This window comes from Schistocerca piceifrons, chromosome 5, assembly GCF_021461385.2.
Source record: "Schistocerca piceifrons isolate TAMUIC-IGC-003096 chromosome 5, iqSchPice1.1, whole genome shotgun sequence".
Classification (NCBI taxonomy): Eukaryota; Metazoa; Arthropoda; class Insecta; order Orthoptera; family Acrididae; genus Schistocerca; species Schistocerca piceifrons.
In genome coordinates this window covers 506486530-506500454 of record NC_060142.1, presented here as the reverse complement: position 1 = coordinate 506500454, position 13925 = coordinate 506486530, and the positions used below count along the sequence as shown (strand labels likewise).

At 42.8% G+C, this 13925-nt stretch overlaps 1 long non-coding RNA gene across 1 annotated transcript in view; it reads left to right on the top strand.

Annotated features, from left to right (window-relative positions):
• Positions 1–2089: 2089 nt before the first annotated feature.
• Positions 2090–13925, top strand: part of LOC124798628 — a 104213-nt gene continuing 92377 nt past the window's right edge. Inside the window, exon 1 of the long non-coding RNA XR_007016962.1 lies at positions 2090–2211. This is a non-coding gene — a long non-coding RNA (uncharacterized LOC124798628). The remainder of the gene's footprint in view (positions 2212–13925) is intronic.

The window sequence follows — 13925 nt, the reverse complement described above, 5'->3', positions numbered from 1 at the left end:
TAAAAAAAAATTGATCAAGTATTCCTCATAATTATTCGACGAAAATTTTTGCCTTGGATCGAAAAGGGGTACAGCACTGTCGTCAAATATTTTGTCATAGTTCCTTCCGAATGGCCGACGAAGGCTTCGTTACTATGCTCTGCTGTTGTGTGTACTGAAATTGCATTGTGTTTATATTTCTAAAAGGATCAGAAGCAAAGGGAAAGTACTTGGGTGAAACTGTGAGTTTCACGGTGAAATAATAAAAGTATTCTACAAAATTTTTTGTAGGAGTTGCAAGTCAAGGTCGTAGAATTACGAAGTTAATCTCGAATGCACGAGAGTGCATTTTCAGTATGTGCTCCTTACATACTACGAAGCAGAACACTCACATCAGATGTGCTATATCAGCAAAGGGCAGACTAGCGAGTGGAATAGGAAAGGAAATGACTATTAGTGGTATAAGGTACCCCTGCCACGCGCCTTACTGTGGGTTGTGGAGTATATACGTAGCTCCAAATGTACATGGAGAAATACTACAACACCGATTTTTCGCGACACAAGAAAGATTCTCTAGTTGACAGCATAGGCCTCGAATACCGCACTGCACATTGATGTAATACCAAAGACGTTTGAGTTAAATCTATGGTGATGCGCTACATTTGATCAAAGAGATTTGACGAAAGCCAAAACTTGACGGAAGGTCGCTGTTACACAGCGTCAAAGATGTTAGACACATCAACATTTCCAAAGAAATTTGATACTGTACTACCCTTCGACCTACCCTGACTACCCTGACGTCATTTTCGTGGCTCCATCCTCTCTGGGATGAAGTCACGTGAATGTTGGCAAAACATGGTTGTTTCGTGTTGCGCTGTACTCAGCGCTTTGTCGGGGGAAATGGCATTACATTTCACGTGTAAGTGTTTCTATGATAGAGCAGATGCGTTTGTTGAAATCTGATGAAGAGACTTTTATATGTTTTTTACACTTGAAAAAGAGTATCACGTAAATTAAAGTGTTGAAAGTGATGCCTGTAAAATCAGACTCCTATTGCATTTTGGAAAGTATCTGTGATAATTCGGTTACAGAAGTAAGTATAACTGTTTCTCGTTCCTACTCATAGGTTCCCTAAGGATGAAAAAAGCCGAAGGCAGCTTTGGATACAGGCCCTTTCATCTAAAATATCTTTTTTTTAAAAACTGATAGCTTAAACTTTTGTAAAAATAATGGCATCTGAACCTTTGAAGTGCACTTAAAATTGATACTCTAAAACGAACCTGTTCCTAAAGTCGACAATTTTGGCACCTATTGTTAACATAATTCCCATGTCCCATTTTCTTTTATACGTGACTAGAACTCAAAACGCGGCAACTTCAATGTTTAAAGTTTTGACACGACCTCAATCTTACTTTTTAAAAGAATTTTAACGACATTTTACTTTAATTGATAGTTTATAGTAATTTCATCCCACTGCCCACCAGAGTGGCGTTCGATGTATTTGTTAGATTTTATAAATGGTACTGTGAACAAATCCAGGGCAAATGTAGTTCTGGCATAATTTTTCGAAAATAAAAAAGTAATTTTTGTTGGCAGTGTTTGGCAGTCAATTGAGAAATGTGGAGTAAATACGATACAAACATAGGATGGCAGACCGCTGATTTGAAATCCCGCCACATTTTGCCAACAGTCCCGTGGTGTATGTTGGAGCCACACCAGCCCTATAGATTCTGCACAGTAAGGCCAGTCTACTAGTATCTATGGTCGAAGGTGCTACCTGCCTAAGTCGTTTTCAGCGGCGTTCGTAAAAGCTTGCTATGGTCGTGTGTCGTCAGGCGCCGAGGGGCGGTTCCGCCACGCGCATGCGCAATGCGGGCAGCCGCAGGACGGAGCGAGGCGCTGCCCAGGCGGACCGGCAGTCGAGCGCCTGCGGCCCGGCTGAACGCATCGCAGCGCAGCGAGCGCGCCATGAAGCGCTCGTCGACGTCAGCGTCGTCGCCGGCGGCAGCGGGCGAGGTGCGCGCTGCGGCGCGGCGGCTGGCGCGCCTCGTCAGGGGCTGCGAGGCGGAGGCGGCGAGGCTGCCCGCCGGCCGGCAGCTGCTGGGGGCGACGGCAGCGGGGGCGGCGCCGGGCTCTGGCCAGGGGTTGGCTGGGGTGGCAGCGGCGGCGGCCGCATTCCTGCTGTTCGCGCTGCTGCTCTGGTTGTTGCTGCCGCACGACCACCAAACCCAGGTACTGCATCTAAACTCTGTGTATGCCGCGAAGACTGAGCTTGCAACCAAACAAAACATTAGCTGCTCTAGTATAAGCGTAGGCTTCAATGTTCTAGTGACGTCAGTCACTAACAAGATATCAGGGAGGAAATTTTTCTCACGTTACGGCCACTGTTGTCGCTGTTCTATGTCGCTGTTACGATGCAATTAATTTGTTACATCGTGAACTATCTTCTTAGAAAGGCTGTAGATGTTTGTGTAACAATTTAAATAATAATACGACTGCGCCAGTTACATGTCTTCTTGTATAGCACAACGTGTACCAAGGATTTATCCTCGTTTTAGAGTATTATGGTGGCCTGCGTCATTTTTGCATGTCTATGGTTCTTCCTCTGTTACCGTCGGTCGGCTTTCATTACCCACAAATCTTGATATACATAATAAATTTTCCACAGGTTTTGTTTTCATCAAATCATAACACTGTAACTTTACCATAAACATCACACTAGGAATGTTCTTAAAATTGCGCTGCACAGCTATCATAACAGATATTTTGCTGCAAAAACCACCACAAGCAGCTAAAAATTTTATTTGTATTATTCTGAAGGTTATTCCAATATTGAGGTTATCATCTGCTCGAACCTGGACGATAAGTAATATGAGCATAAATTTTATTAAAGAAGATACATAACGCAGCATGAAAATAAAATTTTTCAAAGTGAACTCATGTCTACAGTTTCAAAATGTAAGCCATGTTTATTTATCGCTAAATATACATGAGGCCCTATAAGTAAATGTAAGGTATACGAATGAACCAAGATTTTGCATTTTAACAACAGCTGGGAATGCTGTCTGGCCTGTGTCTGAACTTCTGCGTATGAAGGCACGATGCTTTTATAACATACAAAAACGATTTCTGCGAAAAAGAGGCAGGAAAACACGCACATAGTCATCACTTCCTGAACTAATGTACAGTCTTACAGTGCTCGAAAAAGTGCACATATTGTTGAAACGCATTGTACTCCACAAGATGAAATGTAAATGGTGCACTAATATTATTACTATAATGACTGACACAGTTGCAAGCTTCCACGTTATCGAAGTCAGTACGACACGTATAACTCCAAAAGGCGGATTGTGGTTCCAAAAAATATGAGAGCACCCTTGTGTTTACATCAGAAACATAAATATAAGAGTATATTGTTGTACAAAGTGCCGAATATTATATGAAAAAAACAGGGCTTATGCTTTATTTTGTTTACTACCTATTATATTTCGCCGGTGGTATGTATGGATTCATTTCCAGAGTAACTGTCTGCTGCCGATTTTGTCGCGGACGATACTGACGACTTACCTGCGAGTACTTCGAATGTACTATGATGTTGAGTCAGTAATCATCCAGGCTGACCATCATACGTAACACCAAAAAAAACGTCAGAAGCTACTTCACTGTAACTTTTATGTCGCATTTTTCCACCGCCATTCTCTCTTTTCCTCTATATATCTTCATCAGCCTTCGTAGCCTCCAAACCAACATGTAACACCTCTCTGAAAAGTCGTTTACTGAGATCGTTTACAGCGTATTCGTTGCCGAAAAATATCAAACACCATTTTAGACCTGAAAGTGCCTGTAGCTTGCCACACATCAAGCTGCTTTCAGTTACGACTAGGAGCACCGGTAGTTTTGCTGAATAAAATCTATGCACTTTTTCTTGTTTCCTTATGATACGAACTTCTAGCCTTGCAGAGAAAAAGAATACACAATGTATCTTAAGCTGTGCTGTATAACTGTTGTGGTTATGGTGTTTAAGACATATTACTGACAACACTGAGAATTTCCTGCGTTTACGAATGATTACAACAACATTATATTTCCACAAGACAATTTAAAAGTTTACCTTCTAAGCAAGAAAGTAGCAAATCAATAAATGTAGAGTAAGTAATATGTGTGAAATTTTCAGGTTTTCATGAGAATATATATGATTCCTAACACTCTGTCATTGCCAACTTCAACACGTCATATATCACAATACTTTTATTCTGCAAAGCTCTTGACTGTCATTAAATAACCTACATGGCACCAGTTAAGGACGTCAGTGTTGTTTCCGTTCCTCAGTAATGAACAAGGCAACAGATAAGGACTATACTAAAAAAATACGACGATTTACGTTTACCTTATTTTTAGTCGTTTATGAGAACTGGATGTGTCTATTATGCAGGGAACCACTATATCCATTAAAAAATCATCATTTCGATTTTAGGAAAGCTAAGCACGTTCCTCGATGTAGGATAAAGCTGTATTCTCAACAGTCGATAATAATACCTATTCTGCATAAAATTTTGCGCAAACGAGTTTTTGGTACATTTCATAACAAGCGTTTGTATTTTGCTAGCTGCGTATAATGCACGTTGTAATAAGTTATTTAATTTGAGAATTTCACATTTTGTGACTTAACTATGTCTTAGTTTGTTGCATGGTTACATGTTTACCAATAAAAACATCAATGCGTATTTCAAAAGAGTTTAGACATCTTTAGTTTTTAGCATAAATTTTACGAATTGTGGAGCCATAACACGAGTTAGTTATGAAACTCACAATTTATTATGTTTATTATCTTTTTCCAAGAAATTGGTGTAAACCAAATAACAATATAAAAAGGACATTAGTTTTCAGAGTCAATGTTGAAGAGAAAACTTTCATAGTGCTATGTGATAGGGATGATAATTACAACTGGATCACTATGACAATTATGTGATAAAACTTGATATGGTAATCTATTCTTTTCTTTTTACTTTAAAAATAGTGGAACACTATCGTTCATATTCCTCCAAACAAATTTCGACATCTTCCGTTTTGGGCTGTGTTGTGTGAGATCCATTTACGTGATGGAGAAAGTCTCGCTTTCTGACTCCTCACAGGAAACAAATATTTGCAACTGTAGAAAGTGCAAAATAATTTTTCAGTGTTTATTATTGTAGTGACTTTTACATAAACTCACAAATCTTATACAGCACCGTTAACATACCTGATCCACTAACAGTACAATTGCTCGGAAGACCTCATTATTTATTCTATCACTAGATAGGTCAAATACGTCGGCTAATTCTGAAGATCTTAATTAAATAACTCACGATATTACAGCCAATGTAATGTCTTCTTCAGCTAAAATATTTCAGTGAAGTAATTGTTCCGATATTTACAGATCTTCTTCTTATACATAGCATTTACAACGTCTTTGTTATTGTGTCATTTGCAACTATAAAGTCGCCTAGAAATGATAGTATGGTGGTACTTTGTGATATTCACGTAATTCTTATTCTGGCAGACAGCACTTAAGGCATTATACTGTAGATGTCATAACAGATAGTATTCATTATAATTTCATACAATGTGTTGAAATATATCCATATTAATAACACAGTACACAAGTTGATTCAGATACTAAACTGTTTAAAATATTGTAATACTCCTTGATTATGTTTTATGACGAATGTGTGTTTTTGTGTTATGTCAAAAAATTTTTACCTCACAGAAACCTTAACAACACTATCGATTTCATACAAAATCCGCTTGGTATCCTATTGTCAGGGCTATAGTGACTATTCCCTAGAAGCAAGACAGTAGAAAACGCATGCAAGTGTTTGTTTACATTAACAAAAAGTGATATAGTTCATACAAATATCAAAAAATAACAAAGCAACAAAACATAGTGTAGACCACTTGTTCATTTTATTTGTAACTGAGCAAAGAGACTAAATTCATACATGGACTACTGGGAAGCTGTGTTTTATATTGAAGAGAATGCTTTAAAAGTGGAGGAATCGATTACAGCAAAGAGTGGCACAACCGCACTCTACAGTTTACTGCAGGATAACAGCAAAACATTATATTTCCATACAATTTAAATTATGCAGAAATTAAGTTTTCGCAAATGACACCTGCCCATTTCTACGTATCGATAAATTTGCAGTCGCAGTAAAATGACTTCTTTTCTTAAAGCAGACGTACGATGCGATTTTATTGGATATTTCCTAAAGATGCCTAATTAATGCTCTTAAGATTTCGCATACAAAACCCTGGTTTGACCAATTCTTGAGTATTGTTGCTCAGTCTGGGACGGATTAACGAAAGTGATAGAAAAGATTTACAGAAGGAATGTTCATTTGGCGTAAGAGTATAGTCGCACAGATGCTCAACATACAGCTTGGGGAGGCGGTACATGAAAGACGATGTGCATCGCCAATGGCCTTATTTCCTTATTTTTGAGTCACGATTCCAAAACGCGTGAAGAAAAACATCCCTCCAACACATATCTCGGGTAATGCAAGTAATGGAGAAATGCGGGCCCATACATAAGGCACGACAGACGGAAGAAGGACGATATAACAAGTAGACAGCACAGGAAAATATATAATTCCATACTAAAATAAGTATCAGACACACCCCTCAACTTGTGTAAGGCATTTATGATAGTTTATGTCTGCAGTACAGCATAATGTGGAAGCGAATCATGGACTGAGGCAAAACTTGAGCGGAAGAGAATCGAAGTGTTAGAGGTTTTGTTACAGAAGGAGGTTGAAAATGAAGTGAATCGGGGAGGACATATATGTATGACAAGCGCTAACTAGAAAATGTAATAGTATGAAAATACGTCTGCGGCACTAGAGATAGGAGCAGAAGGAAAAAATCCAAGGAAAAGACCAAGTAACTGAGGAATTTTGAATGTTGGTGCGTCTCTGAGATCAAGAGATTGGCTCCAGTAACCTGATGAACGAAACAAAACAGAACAACAAATATGTGATTCTCTTCTCATGTACCATCTGTGAATTGAAATGTTGGTAACTATGAAGCTAAATGACAGAGACGCCTAAGGAAAGTTAAGTTTGCCGTCCACGTCTAGATAATCAAAACCGAACTCGGACTAGACAAGGGAGAGGAAGATAATCGCCCACGTCTTCGTTAAAGGAAAAATCTCACCATTCCTCTGATGTGATTTCAGGAAATGACATAAAATGTAAAAGGACGACAAGACTATGCAACTACCAAGTAAAAGTCTATTATGATCGATAGGATGTCAAGTGACTTCAGAATCCAGGCAACTCTCACGTGTACGGAGACACTACTTGCAGACGGTAGTGTATTGTTTGATCTTAGTTGAAATTATTGGACTCTATCGGGATGCTGTAAGTGAATCACTGGCAAATCGTCCACCAACAACTCTTTGGGTAATTTGTATGTGAGGAACCACAATCGGAATGCCGCGGGTTTGCTTCTATGCACGTATCGTAATAGTACCAACCCTTCACCCTCACATACAATGTCTCCATTAAACCAATACATTTCGACATGTTGAAGGATACCGTCACCGTCTAAACTGTGCACTGCGGATTAAATCATCAGATGTCATAATTTTCCGCATACTGGTGAGCACAACTGGTGAGCATCCTAACTGTACGACGCTATCTCATTTACTGCCTGACTCATTGGGAACCCACCATCTGAACCGTAATCGACTGACTACACTCATGCTCATAAATTAAGGATAATGCTGATACATGGTGAAACAACGCTCTGGTGGGCGGTTTTCGGGTTTAAATCACCTCGGGGTATGACCATGAGGTGCGTTTGACCTGCGGTCGAAGAATGGTGGCACTGGCAGAAGTCCACATACGCAGAGGTGTGCTGGCGCATGTCAGAGTACGGTGCAGCGAGTAAGGATGCAGACGCTTTCAGACGTGCTAACGGTGACTGTGTGTTGAAAATGGCTCAAAAGACATACTGATGACGTTATGAGGGGTAGAAAAGTAGGGCGACTGTAGGCTGGTCAAACACAGCAGGTTATGTCCTCCGTGTGCCACATACTGTGATCTCAAGATTATGGCAACAATTCCAGCAGACAGAAAACATGTCCAGGCGCTAAAGTACGGGACGTCCACAGTGTACTGCACCACAAGAAGACCGATATCGCCCCATCAGTGCCCGCAGACGGCCACGGAGTACTGCAGGTGGCCTTGCTGGGAGCCTTACGCAGCCACTGGAGCAGTTGCCTCCAGACACACAGTCTACAGACGACTGAAAAGACATGGTTTATTCGCCCAGAGACCTGCAAGGTGCATTCCACTGACCCCTGGTCACAGGAGAGCCCGTAAAGCCTGGTGTCAAGAGCACAGTAAACGGTCATTGGAACAGTGGTCCCACGTTATGTTCACGGACGAGTCCAGATATAGACTGAAAAGTGATTCTCGCCGGGTTTTCATCTGGCGTGAACCAGGAAACAGGTATCAAACACTTAATGTCCTTGAAAGGGACCTGTATGGAGGTCGTGGTTTGATGGTGTGGGGTGGGATTATGATTGGTGCACGTACACCCCTCCATGTATTTGACAGAGAAACTGTAACAGGTCAGGTGTATCGGGACGTCATTTTGCACCAGTATGTCCACGTTTTCAGGGGTGCAGTGGGTCCCACCTTCCTCCTGATGGATGATAACGTACGGCCCTACCGAGCTGCCATCGTGGAGGAGTACCTTGAAACAGAAGATATCAGGCTAATGGAGTGGCCTGCCTGTTCTCCAGACCTAAACCCCATCGAACATGTCTGGGATTCTCTCGATTGACGTATCGCTGCACGTCTTCAAACCCCTAGGACACGTCTGGATCTCCGACAGGCACTGGTGCAAGAATGGGAGGCTACACCATAGCAGCTGCTCGACCACCTGATCCAGAGCATGCCAATTCGTTGTGCGTCCTGTGTACGTGTGCATGGTGATCATATCCCATATTGATGTCGGAGTACATGCGCAGGAAACAGTGGCGTATTGTAGCACATGTGTTTCGGGACGGTTTTCTCAACTTATCACCAATACCGTGGACTTACAGATCTGTGTCGTGTGTGTTCCCTACGTGCCTATGCTACTAGCGCCAGTTCCAGCATTCTGCAATTATCCTTAATTTATGAGCATGAGTGTAGTTGGCTGAATAAGCTCAACCATTCGAATTGTACACAACTGACAAGAGGTCTGAGAAGTAAGCTCGTCACTCTATGTACGTACTATCCTCGTCTCACCAGTGTTCGACGACCAGGCCGGCCCTCGGTGCTAGTTTATTATGGTCCACTGGGTGAAACCAAGTGCCTTTATTGTTCTGAATTACGATGCATGTATGACCAAAGCAGCAGGAACTGCGGCGACTACAGCTGTTAGGAAATACATTAAATGTTTTCGCAGTTGCGAATATGGACAACCATCATCTGTAGAATGGAATGACGACAGTGTAAATTTGTGCCGAACTGGGCCTCGAACCCGAATTTTCCGCTTATCGCGAGCGGTTGCCTTAATTTTTGGCTATCCGTGCACGACACAAGGCCGGTGCTAAACTTGCATAAGTCGTCAACTATGAGTCCACAGGGATGTTTGGGTCTGACCATGAGTCATAGCTCGCTATTCGCGGGAAATCCGGGTTCGAATACTAGTTCGGCACAAATTTTCACTGTCGTCATTCCATTCTACAGCTGATGGTTGTCCTTATTCACAATTACGAAAACACTTAATGAAACCAAGATGCGTCCAAGAAACGATAAGAGTCACACACTGTTGTAAAGTGTCATTCTTGTTGAGGGGAGGGGTGTCGTCACCAGTTTTCTTACTGGTTTGGTGCCACCAGCCGAGAGCCCCCTCTTGCCACCGTCTCCTACGTTAACGTCTCCATCTCAGAGTAGCAGTTGCAATGAAAGCCCTCAATTATTTGTTACGTGTTTTCTACTCTCTGTCTTCCACTACAATGTTTGAACTTCGCTACTCCACTCCAATGGATGCTGTTATTGCTTGATGTTTTAATCCATGTTCAGTCTTTATAAGCGAGAGAACTTCAAAAAGTAAAGCTATACACTATTACGGGCAGGACAAATAACGTTTATATAATGATGCTCTACATTTCACGGGAACGTGACACTATTTTTCAACTTTCATCAAGTCTTAGTAAATAATGGACGGAAGGTTCTACGAAACCATTGAAATCTGTTCCTTGGTCACGGACCATTCAATAACTTCCGTGTGAACGTCCTGCACGTCGGCTAACCTACGATTGCACCCGATCAGTTCTTCGATGGACTAGACATTACTGTCTGTGGTAGGCGTCGTTGGCCTTCCTTCTCAATCGACATCACACACATCCGTAGGGCCTTTGTCAAATTGTTGACACCATTTCATTGCGGCTGGAAGCGTCGCTGCGTTTAGTACTTATAACACCAGAATTACACTGTGAATCTTTGTGCTATTTGCCCCAACATTGGTTCTGTCCCTCGTATTTTAACTTTGGAATACGTCTCCACTTGCCATGCAATTTCACTCCCATACTTTGCCTCAACTGTCATCCGTACCACAACAGAACGGTGTCTGCAGGAAACCCAGTACGTGACTGAGCCGTGCACGGCTCGTGTTCATGCCATTTATTGTTTGTCATCTTCTCTTGCGGTACTGACACCTCGTTTTCTTATTTCATTTACTGGCGTCACTAACTTCCTGCCTTACTTGTCTGTGAGCGGCAGCAGCAGCGCGTATCGATAAGTGCACTGTCGTAACATCTTTGGAGTGACCGATAGTATTTCCGGGTCACCGTGTGTCTGGCAGTTAGCTGGAGATCGGACCTGGAGCGGCAGGAGTTAAAACGCGGCAGAAGTGCAGTCGGGACGTAGCAGCAGTCGGGGTGGGAGCGCTGGGGAGGCGCGGACATCCAGTACTTGCCGACCGCTCGCGACGCAGGATGAACTGTCCGAAGGATGGAGATGGCAGCGGGATCGACCGTTGGTCGGTCGTTTAGTTGGTAGCCTCTTTGGGCGACGTGTGTTTGGTCTTTTGACCGTTTCTGGGTCTCGTCACTGGGTCATCTTGCTGGACGTGGCTCGGTTCCTTCTTGTGCGGAGACGTCGTGGCCAATGGGCAAGAGTTACCTCTGCATGATTGGGTCCGAGCCAGTATGCCCGTATCGCCGTGTCTCCCAGTTCCCGACGGACATCGGGTTGCCCGCATCTCGTGGTCGTGCGGTAGCGTTCTCGCTTCCCGCGCCCGGGTTCCCGGGTTCGATTCCCGGCGGGGTCAGGGATTTTCTCTGCCTCGTGGTGGCTGGGTGTTGTGTGCTGTTCTTAGGTTAGTTAGGTTTAAGTAGTTCTAAGTTCTAGGGGACTGATGACCATAGATGTTAAGTCCAATAGTGCTCAGAACCATTTGAACCATTTTTGAACATCGGGTTGAGTCGGGCTGGAGCTGCAGTGAGCTCCGGATATGCAATACTCGCCCGACCGTTGCTGACACACATGGTTTGAGTGCCAACGCCCTTGGTTGGTTGTTGGTCGGTCGTCTGGTCAGACAACATGTGTTTCGTCACCCACCGTCTTTCAGTTTCGTGTGTGTGTCCGCCTGTGATTTGTTCTAGTTGTTCATTAGTGATTCGTTTTACGAGTGCTCGAGTTTCTTGTGGTAGTGTTTCGTGCAACACTGTGTACTCTGTAGTTTCGACTGAGCAATGCTTTGAATGCTGTAATGCTGTCTTCGTACTGCAGTAGCCAGTCGGTCGGTTGCGACAGAGCAGCGAGTAAGTGTTTTCTTACCGTGTTGATGCTGTTCGCCACGGCGTGTAGTTCCACAGCCGTTGCGATGTTCATGTGTGTCAGTAGTTATTGTGCCTTGGCTTATTAACACACCAATATTTGAAGACGAGTGTTACTGGTCTCTTCGCCTCTCTGCCATTTTGGTTGTAGTGTTTTTGGTCTGGCGACCGAAATCAGGTAGTTGGTTGGTTCGTCGGCTGTCTGTCGGTTGGGTTGCCTTCCGATTTAGAGATTGTTGGTCAGGCTGCCTGTCTCAACTAAACGGGCGTTAGTGTTACAATCCCAAATCGACCCTTGGAAACTTCTGAGCGCCGTTCCTTGCGTGCTACATAGTAATTTCCCTGTTTACATTTTAGTTATTTGGTTGATGTGCTGCTTTCAACCAAGTTTTAATACTTCTTAAATTAATGTTCTTGTTCCGCCCTTTTGCATGAAATGTTTTAAGATAAGGCCTTCTGCCTTTTTAATTGAAACTGTTTTTCTAGGCCTTAAGCCGTTAAACATATTTGGTTGATATGTGGCTTTCAGCCGAGTTTTAATACTTCTTAAATTAATGTTCTTGTCTTGCCCTTTTGCATAAAATGTTTTGAGATATGGGCTTCTGCGTTTTGATTGTAACTCTCCTTATTGGTTAATATGCGGCCTCCAGCCCAGTTCCATTTAAATTAAATTGCCAAGGCCTTCAGCCTGTTTAGATTGAAGATTTAGAAAATATTTTCGGGCGAAACCTCCTGAAGAACCTTGTAATTCAGTTTCTTGCTAAGGCCATGTGTCTTGCATTTTGAGGGAGGCCTATAGCCGATCTAAAGTTAATCACTGGAGGTCGATTAAAGTTTTAAGTGTTTTGCATCCTTGTTGTAATATTGTGTGTTGAAAAATAAAGTTTATTTGTTGATTGTAACTGACAGGAACTCATTTTGGCCCCTTTCCACAACCTAATCCGCTCTGTCCTGGTAGGCTAAGCGTTTCAGTGACATTGTACTCTCCTCCGACAATGTGTCATTCTTATTGAGGGATGATGACATATGTAACTTACAGTTCGCAGCCACTTCGTACATTGTTCTGGTTATTGTTCTTCACATATTCCTTTTCTCGCCCATTCTGCCGATAAGCTTCTTATTTCTTATGTTAGGTGTTTTCTCATAGTGCATATCTACCATTCCTCGCACGAGATGCACATGCTAGGAAACAATCTTCTGAAATTGTATCGCATTTTTAATTTTTTTGCATGAAATCCCTTCTTTACTGTGCTAGTCTTTTTGTTATCTTGCTTCATCCGTGATGTGTTATTTGTTTTCATTATAACTTAATTCCTTTATATCGTGAACTACGTGGTCCCCATTTTCGATAAGAATTTTCCCACTAATCCGATTTTTTGCTGCCCTCAGCCCATACTGTGTGCTCATCCGTACGGAAATCGTGTAATGGCATACATGCCAGTAACGTGATGAACACTGATGCCGCCCTGTAGGTCCCTTCCACAATATGGAAACTTTACGCAATGACTCGAATCACTGAGAGACTCTAGAGAAAATTACCCGTATAGGGGAGACTGTCTCAATGTTCCTGGGTTTATTTACTGGGACCGAGACAGCACTCAATCATTTTTTAGGGCCTTCGTGTGAGGGGGCCGAGGGGGGGGGGGGGTGTGAATCTGACGGTTCGTCAAGGATGCAGAGCACCCTAGAGCACCCTTTAGAAGCAGAAGATACACTCGCTCAGTGCAGCTTTCCCAGCGAACGCTCAAGAAAGATTTATAGCTAGGGCAGATGTTGTCCCGTTGGACGTCTGCGGCCGAAATAACGAATCTGGTGCTGGTTTTTATTACATAATCCATCTTGCCGATAGTACCATAATTCCATCCTCTGGAATTTTCCCCACAGTCGTAGAGGATGCTGCGTACTGACGAATGGCTGCTCCTGTTCTGCCAACAACTCATCCATCATGTTATCTGAATATGTTTACTGTTGCAAATGGCTTCCCTAATAGTGTGGAACGTGTACAGCAGCCTGTCAGAATCACTGTACACATGGGTTCCCTACATGGATGAAAACAAGGTAAGCGGTCTCTTCCTCGTGAATATGACGCTGTATGCGCATTCGGGAGGGCAGCGTAACAAATCTCCGTCCG